At 34.2% G+C, this 8,388-nt stretch overlaps 1 long non-coding RNA gene across 1 annotated transcript; it reads right to left on the bottom strand.

The window, feature by feature from the left end:
- Nucleotides 1–4,413: 4,413 nt before the first annotated feature.
- On the bottom strand, nucleotides 4,414–6,290 carry LOC115927344. The gene is made up of 2 exons (XR_004065577.1): nucleotides 6,117–6,290; nucleotides 4,414–5,098 (listed from the first exon to the last, which is right to left on the bottom strand). It is a non-coding gene; the product is annotated as an uncharacterized LOC115927344 (long non-coding RNA).
- Nucleotides 6,291–8,388: the final 2,098 nt, after the last annotated feature.

Here is an 8,388-nt window from a genome sequence, read left to right as displayed (position 1 = left end):
TTAAAAAAAGGGTACTTTTCCGCTTTTTCTTGTTAGTGTCATAAACTTATCAATTGGCTTCATTTAAAAGAATTTTTTAACAGTTTTGTTTGTTGCATGATGCCTAATCTGCAAATTATTCATCAGGATAATCTTCCATTTAAAGAAAATATTTGTTCTTCTTGTTTTGACATTTGATCGATGGTCGTCTAATCGGACATATACAAAAGGAGCGGGGGTTCATTAATTTTTATTAATAACATCAGCTAAAACGGCCTATAGGGCTTAACTGCAGAATTATCCACCATCCATGATAATGAATTAGGGTTAGGATTAGGGTCAGTGACAGGGGCTGGGTTAGAAGTAGGGTTAAGCTAGGATTGGGGTAAGGTTAAGTGTTATGACAAGGGTTAGGGGTATGACTAGGGTTAGGGCAATTTTAGGACTACGGTTGAGGTTACAATTAGTGTTGCTCTGTTCAACCCATGCAGCTCATTTTGGATTACCTAGAAATCCTTTTTTTAAGCAGGTTAAATTTAAGATTAAATAATTTGAAAATATTAATACATTGAGGATTGCCGTCTTTATCCAATTTTGTTTCCCTGATTATCAAAATTAACTATTTTTCAATCAAAATGCAATTGTTGATGAAAAATTCAAAAAAATATCCATACTGCCCCCCCCCCCCCCCGTAACACGCATCCAACACAAATTATCCCCCCTTCTGAATTTGATCGCCGTAAAGTCGATCGATCGACACAAATAAGGAAGTGGCGGGTAGCATTTTATTTAAAACATCAGGCAAACTGCAAACTGCAGAATAATCCACCATCAATAATAATGATTTTAGGGTTGAGGTTATGGTCAGGGAGAGGGTTGTTACTGGGGTGAGGTTCAGGGTTTAGAGTTAGGGTTAGGACAAGGGTTAGGACTAGGGTAAGGTTACGGGTTAGATCTAGGGTTAAGGATTATATCTAGGTTTAGGACTAGGGTTAATGTTACAATTAGTGTTACAAATTGGTTTACGTTCAACCCGTTCAGCTCGTTTCGGATGATTTATAAATTCAGTTTTTAAATAGGTTCAGCAAGGATGAATTAATTTGCAAATAGTAATCAATGAAGATTGACCGATCTTGTTTCCCCGATTATCAAAATTAACCATCTTTAATTAAATCTATCATCTTTACTTAAATCTAATTGCAACTTTTAATAAAAAAAGCATACCGTGCCCCCCGTTAATACACATCCAAGCCCATCCAAGCTCATCCAAGACACATAAACGGACACCAATCCCCCCCCCCCCCCCCGAGGCCAACTAGCTATAATGACCATTATTCATAAAGACCGCTATTTATTAGGACCATTATTATAAGAACCGCTATTTATAATTTGAGAAAAGGGTAATTATTCATAGGATAGCTAATCTTAATCGAAGAGTGTCGATATTTATCATTTGAGAAGAGAGTAGCTATTCATAAAACAGAATGAAGGTCGCTCTTTATAATGCGGAATGGGGGTCGCTATTCATAAAAAAAAATGAATAAGCAACAAAATGACAAGAGAGTTAATTGTTGGCTAGGAGCACCCCTATGGCTGTGGCGTATTTATTATGGAAAGCAACGCTTTTTTCGGATTATGAATATCGACCCTCTTCTCATATTATGAATAGCGACCCTCATTCTGCATTAATTATAAATAGTGCCCCTAAATTTATCTTATGAATAGCGGTCCTAGTGACCCCCAATATAAATTATGAAAAGCGACCCTCATCTCACATTATGAATAACGGTCCTCATGCTTTTATCAATAGTTACCGCCTTCGTGTTTTATATATGCAGTTCGACGTTATGAATAGCGAGATTACCCCCACACCCTCTGGTGTTGAAGATTGGAGGCCTAACCAAATATTGAAAGGGGAAAAGACGGGGAAAGGGAAAAATCAGAAAATCAAGGAAGATAAGAAGTGGAAGAGAAAGTAAAAAGGAGATGATACGACACCCTACGGGCCCCGTCCGACGCCCTGCAACTCACTCCTACACCCCAAACTCTCACTTTTGCTATGCTACATCATCGCATGCCCTCATTACAACATACAGAGCCACAAACTGACTTATACACACAATCGCTTTCCCTCTGTCGTCTTACTTCCATCATTATTCTTCTTCTCCATGTCTTCACAGTTCATCTGTTCCATTCTTCTCCACCCCCTCCCTCTCTCTCTCTCTCTCTCTCTCTCATGCATTTCTTCCTTCTTCTTTTTTTCTAACTTAACCCTCTCTCTTTAAATTGTTCTCTCCCTGACACTTTCTCTCTCTTTCAGTATTGTTCAATTATGTTTCTATGATAGATCCTCATATATTGTGTGTGACTGTCATGAATTACATTATAGAATATGAATAGGCAATAAATTTGCATTTTAATATGGTTCAAAATCAAACAAATCTTCAGTATTTACTTGTCACACACTCAATTAATCAGTCTCGATTTCTATTTAAAATATGAATATTCCTCACTTAACAATAATTATAAAAAATAATACTAATGACGAATCTATTCTATTTTTATCATCAATTTGTTTGCAAGTATGGAATAAGTAATAAGTTGTCACCTATTGTACTGTGTATTATTTGTACTTGTCTATATTAAGTTTTGTTGAGAGGCTTTTTAAAACTGAGCTTGTAAAACTAATTCTACTACTACCACTACTACTACTACTACTACTACTACTACTACTACTACTACTACTACTACTATTACTACTACTACTACTACAGTCAGAAATATCAACATGCACACCAAACAAAAAATAAAGCACATACAAAACAGACTTTGTTTGGGTATTCCATGATGAATACTTAAGTATAATACCTCCTACAAAATGTGAGGAAAAATTGAGTTTTGTGACACATGCTCCTACTAAAATTGCTTCACAATAGTTCCCAACATTAAATGAATTACTAACTTTAATCCTGGACCAATACTATACCTAACCCTAAATCTTGCTTAAATATTAATCTAACCTTAACCCTAACCCTACAATTTTGTTAAACTAAAGCCCGGAACAATTGTCAACACAGCAATTCTCGAATTGCAGCAAACCAACATCGTGTTCCTGAAATCATATTTACTACATGGTAATTTTTCTTCATTTACACTATTATATTTCAGCATGACCTATGTACAATAAAACCGGTCTGTTTGTATATTTTGAATGGAATGTATAGCACTATTATCCCCACAAAAAATAGCAAATGTTATTGAAATAATGTATATATTTACACAGGTGATATATCAATAGCCTCATACAGAAGCTATGCCGTAAACATGTTTACAACTTTACAATGCTTTCATTTGTTACATATTTAATGTACAAAGAGCAATAGCTGCAGTCAGGTTTAATACGCCCACACAAATATGGATGTGTTGCCCACACCTGAAACATAGCACAAGAGATAATAAGGCCAGTCAAAGTAAATAATAAGAATGAAGTACCGGTAGGCACTTGGTCACCTTTGAATTCAGAAAACTTATGGAGCTTTTAATAACTAGTTTGTGATATTTAACATGGTTACAGAAAAGAAAAGAAGCCATATAGGAATTTAGATGATGACAGGGGACTAATAATTGTCACCTCTTATGTTTTAGTACAGTATTCAACTTTTGCAAGAAATAATTTCAAGGAGCTTGTAGAATGGTAATCATCTTGCTATCTAGCAACACATATCAGAAAAACCTGAACAAATAGTTAGGCAGGGGGTTACCAACTTTTGCATGAGCTATAAGACACTACATGTAATATATGCCTCCGTGGCGCCTTAAAGTGATCTCATTTGGTTCTTGTGTACATACACATCTTTAAAAAATAGTATGGTTGAATGCTCAATATTTTTGCTTGTTTGGGTTTATTTTTTATGTTGAAATCATCTTGTAATACAAGCTTATAAGTGGTATACCATAACCATTCTCATATCCTTTTATCATTATTCTAATCATTTTACAAACTATTTAAATCACATATAAGGTTTATTAGTTGCAAGATGATTGTACACCTGAAGTTGACTTTTCCTGAATGCCATTACGATAATACCATCAAATAAATATTATCTAATGGACTTTACATAAAGTGCTAAATTATTAATGCAGTTTTGGCAGAGATAAGGTGCTCAAAGGATATCTTTCGGCACCCATTTCCTTCATCTGAGGCCTAAAATAAAATAATAATAATGATTCCGCTTTTATATAGCGTATGATGTCTCTAAGTGCTTTACAGATATATTATTACCCCGGTCATCAGATTCAGGCTTACCCGCACACTATGTATGCACATTCTCTACTTCCTGGGGATCATTCCAGCCAGGTGTCATTTTTACAAGTGCACACTTGCTCATCTAACCACATTAACTTTCGCATCCTACATACCGTAGCTCTTTTCCATTTTCGTAAGGAATTTTGTACATCATAGGGCCGGCAGAAATACATCTCACTTTTCAGAATACCTACGCTTATTCTTTAGGGTGAGGTTTTGTGAGGTTTCCTCTAACAATAGTGGATGATCGACCTTTCACAAAAATTTGTAGTATAATGAAACAAATGGATATCCCACATTTATCAAACTACACACCCTATTTGTTTAACTTGTATAATCTTAAATTGTTTGCTCTAATTCAAACCCAAATTAAATATCATCAAAATACAGTGATATTGAGTTCTGTAAACTCTTACAAATTACACTTTTTCAAATTTGTGTAACCTCCAAGAAACTTGCAAATTATTTTAAATAATTAAACCCTTTAGATATAAAGTGTGAAATTTTATAGTCATAGGTTCTGAAACTTCTTTGTAAGAAATCAAAATATAGCGCTCTTTTCGATTGCCACAGCAGGAGCTTTTTTTTCAAATCAACACTAGTGAACACATATTTTTTTACTTGAGACAATTAAATATCTGGAATTAAACATTAAAAATATTCACTGAAAAATCTCCATTTAATGTCTCGTTGAATCAACCTTAACCTTAGGCTGATCATACCAAGGGCCATGCTATTAGCCTCTGCCAGGTCCCTCTCAGTGCGTGTGTGAAGCTGCGTAGACCTTGTACTTAAAGGGATCCCATATGAAATCTGTTGGTTTGAAAAAAAGAACAGAGCTTCCATTTATTTTTTGGTCTCAAGAACAGTGTGAACAGTGCTAACAATAATATATCTTGGAGTACAATTCATTCAAATGTCTACAATTTCTTCCGAGATGAATTTTTTCCCTATCATACCATACCATACTATCATATCATATAATATAATATACAAATATTGTCTAGTATTAAGTATTCTACAATTGTTGTAATCTTGTACCTGTACACTGTATTGCCAATACTAACAAATGGAAAGGTTCACATTGTTTTTCCCCAATAATTATCTATAACATAACAATCTATAAATTGTATTATATGCAATGCTCTACAATTTCTATGTGGATAAGTCACAGTACAGCATATATCAAATGAAATGACTTTCAGGAACAAAACAATAACAAAGTTGAGTTATTATCATATACTAGTATATATTCTAAGTAAAGACAAATATACTCAAGAGTTTGGTTTGATCGGTCATTTTCATACCGTAAATACATTTCATGCAAAAACATCTTCTTTACCTGCCTCTTAATAAATCATTTCATTCTCCTGCTTTGAAAAATTGTATTTCAATAATAAACACTTTCAGAATACCAATACCACACATTACGTGTTGTTAGGTCAGGCAGGCCATAATGTTTACCCAACCTACATGTAGCAACAACTAATCCTCACAATTTGCATTCTGACTACCGGTATTGAGGTACAATAATAGAAAACAGGTGAATGTACATGTACATGTAATAGCTCATCGCAAGGTACACGTACATGTATGTTTACATTTGAATACATTTTGAAAATGTCTACTACATGGGCATATTAGTCAATTATGATCCAAAAGCATCAATTTTTACATCCATTCATTGAAAAACTACATTGTACATGCATGCAGCACTTAATAGCCATCAATAAAAAAAATTGTGAAAAATGGGGTAGGAGTCTTAAATACATGTACCTTGATCATTGAACACCCCTAAGTTTTTGTTACAATCCATCTACATTGTACATACCTCATAGATTTGCTGCTACTGTTACACTGGATCAACTTGATCTACCACTTTTTTCAAAGGATAATCAAGAGCCCCTTCTCACAATCGGTGGAGTACACATGCCATTTCTCCTTTATCTTGACAGTGACCTTGTGCCTTTGCGTTGATTGTCATCAAGTGTCTACCTGCCCCTCTGAAAATGAATAAGCATTTAAGAATTATAAAAATTATATCAATATCTAACATATCATACAGATTACATTACAGGATCAAAAGAAAGTATCTTATAATATTTCAGTACACTACATACATGTACAGTACTGTATGTGTAGGTGATAGATCAATATGTCTACATGTGTACATGCTAAACCAATTAGAAATTTATTTGACAAAGCCAAAGAAATCCATGTTATGTAAGCAAAGGATATACAAATCTTCCAATAAATATTTGCGAAAAGCATCTCAAGTATACAAAACAGTGATAATTACACAAATCTTGTGTATGTGAATATTGTTGAAGATGTACAGTACATGTACATGTACACCTGTATAGGAGGCAATTCAAATTTCATAGAATGTGATTCAATCTCTGTATGACCATAGGATTGAATGTACATGTACATGTACAGAGTACTACAAAAAATTGCCACATTAAAGCTAATGTCAAAAGGACTTCACAGAGGATTTGAAAAGACTAAAATGTGATTTAAGTTTCATGAGCTGCTATGTAAAATGATTCAGCAGTGTACTGGAGTACTAGCACTATTCTAAAGGATTTTCTCAGTGTCACATTATAAGACATTATACAAAGCAATATTTTTGAATTTTTAACTAACAATTCCTACTCGATTTGGTTTTCCTACATTCTTGTATGGCTGGTAGTTTGTCTATCCACAACATGTACTCTCTAGGTGAAATTTTACAGGAACCAGTAGTGAATTTGATCTTTGTTTGCTTTATTACCTTCATGTATACAGTAGCAGGTAATTTTACATGTACATGTACCATGCATTAAATGCATATTTGCCCGGTCCGCAACTAACAGTTTTGAGCGGGCAATATTTCCTGATAGTTTCTCTCTTTCGGGTTTCACCATTCACTTTGAGTACAAAGATTGTGTTCCATATGGACCTTTCAAACAGCTAAAATCGCCGCAAAGTTTGAGCAGACTATCATGCGGCGCGGTAGTAGGGTATAGTGACCGTACGTGATTCACAAATGAATAGGTAATAATTATAATCTTTTGGGAGATACAGTGATATGCATTTATATGTACATGTATTGCCCTTACTGAATCAGTGAAGGCAATACAGGGTGTATTACCTTGTTTCTCCCTCAAGGCCAGTATATTATGTAAATGACAATCATGTTAAGCTCCAATTAATGACAGGTTATGCCAAACTATACCATTTGAGAACCCTTCATCCCAAATCTTCTACATAGGTGAATTTCACATATCTTGGGGCAAAGAATGTGATCCATATAGCTATTCATAACCATGTACAGTATCATCATGATATTCAAACTACATGTATCACATCAAATGTAATACATACCAACATATTTGATTTAGAGAGGCTGTGTTGTTGTGAGGAAAAGTTTTTTGCCCTGAATTTTTGTTAACATTTTTTATTTACATAAGGGTGGTGTTGATATGCTTACTATTATTTACATAAATAGAAAATGATTAATGTGACACTACATGTACAGGGTGTATATCAAGATTTTTTTCTCAAAACTATTGCAGCTACAATGTACCATTTAAAAAAAAGGTAGCTATTTGCTTAGAAGTCAGGGTCAGCAAGACAACCATTATTGGAAGACATTGGAAGATCACATTACCAAAACAAAGTATTCAGAATTTTGAACCACATTGCTCACTTCATCACTGTATGGAAAGAGAATGACTACCGGTAGTCTGATTTGATTTACATTTCTTTAAATATAGCCCAAAGAATACTGGTACTATTTACATGTTCAGTGAGATGGAGAAAGGGAATGGCCCATAAATCGTAACTGATACCACTTAAATCTATAATGCAGCCTCACAGCTCACTGAACATTGTATAATAAATTGAAACAGGATTTTCCAAAGATTAGAATTTTATACTACTCAAAATAGTAGGCTTTTGACCACTTCTATTGCAGGTACAGGCCATAGTTCATCCATACTTCAGAGTTGAAGCTGCCAGGAGAGGAATTTAATCTATTTCTTTTATTAGTATACAAATGTTTTAATTTTCTAATTATACCTCAGATCAAAACCTGTTTTGCTTTAAAAAGTGATTTGAAG

The sequence above is a fragment of the Strongylocentrotus purpuratus genome, unplaced genomic scaffold (genome assembly GCF_000002235.5).
Source record: "Strongylocentrotus purpuratus isolate Spur 01 unplaced genomic scaffold, Spur_5.0 spur5_scaffold_20, whole genome shotgun sequence".
NCBI lineage: Eukaryota > Metazoa > Echinodermata > Echinoidea > Camarodonta > Strongylocentrotidae > Strongylocentrotus > Strongylocentrotus purpuratus.
The sequence above is the reverse complement of the archived record's forward strand: the minus strand, read 5'-3'. Positions and strand labels throughout refer to the sequence as shown.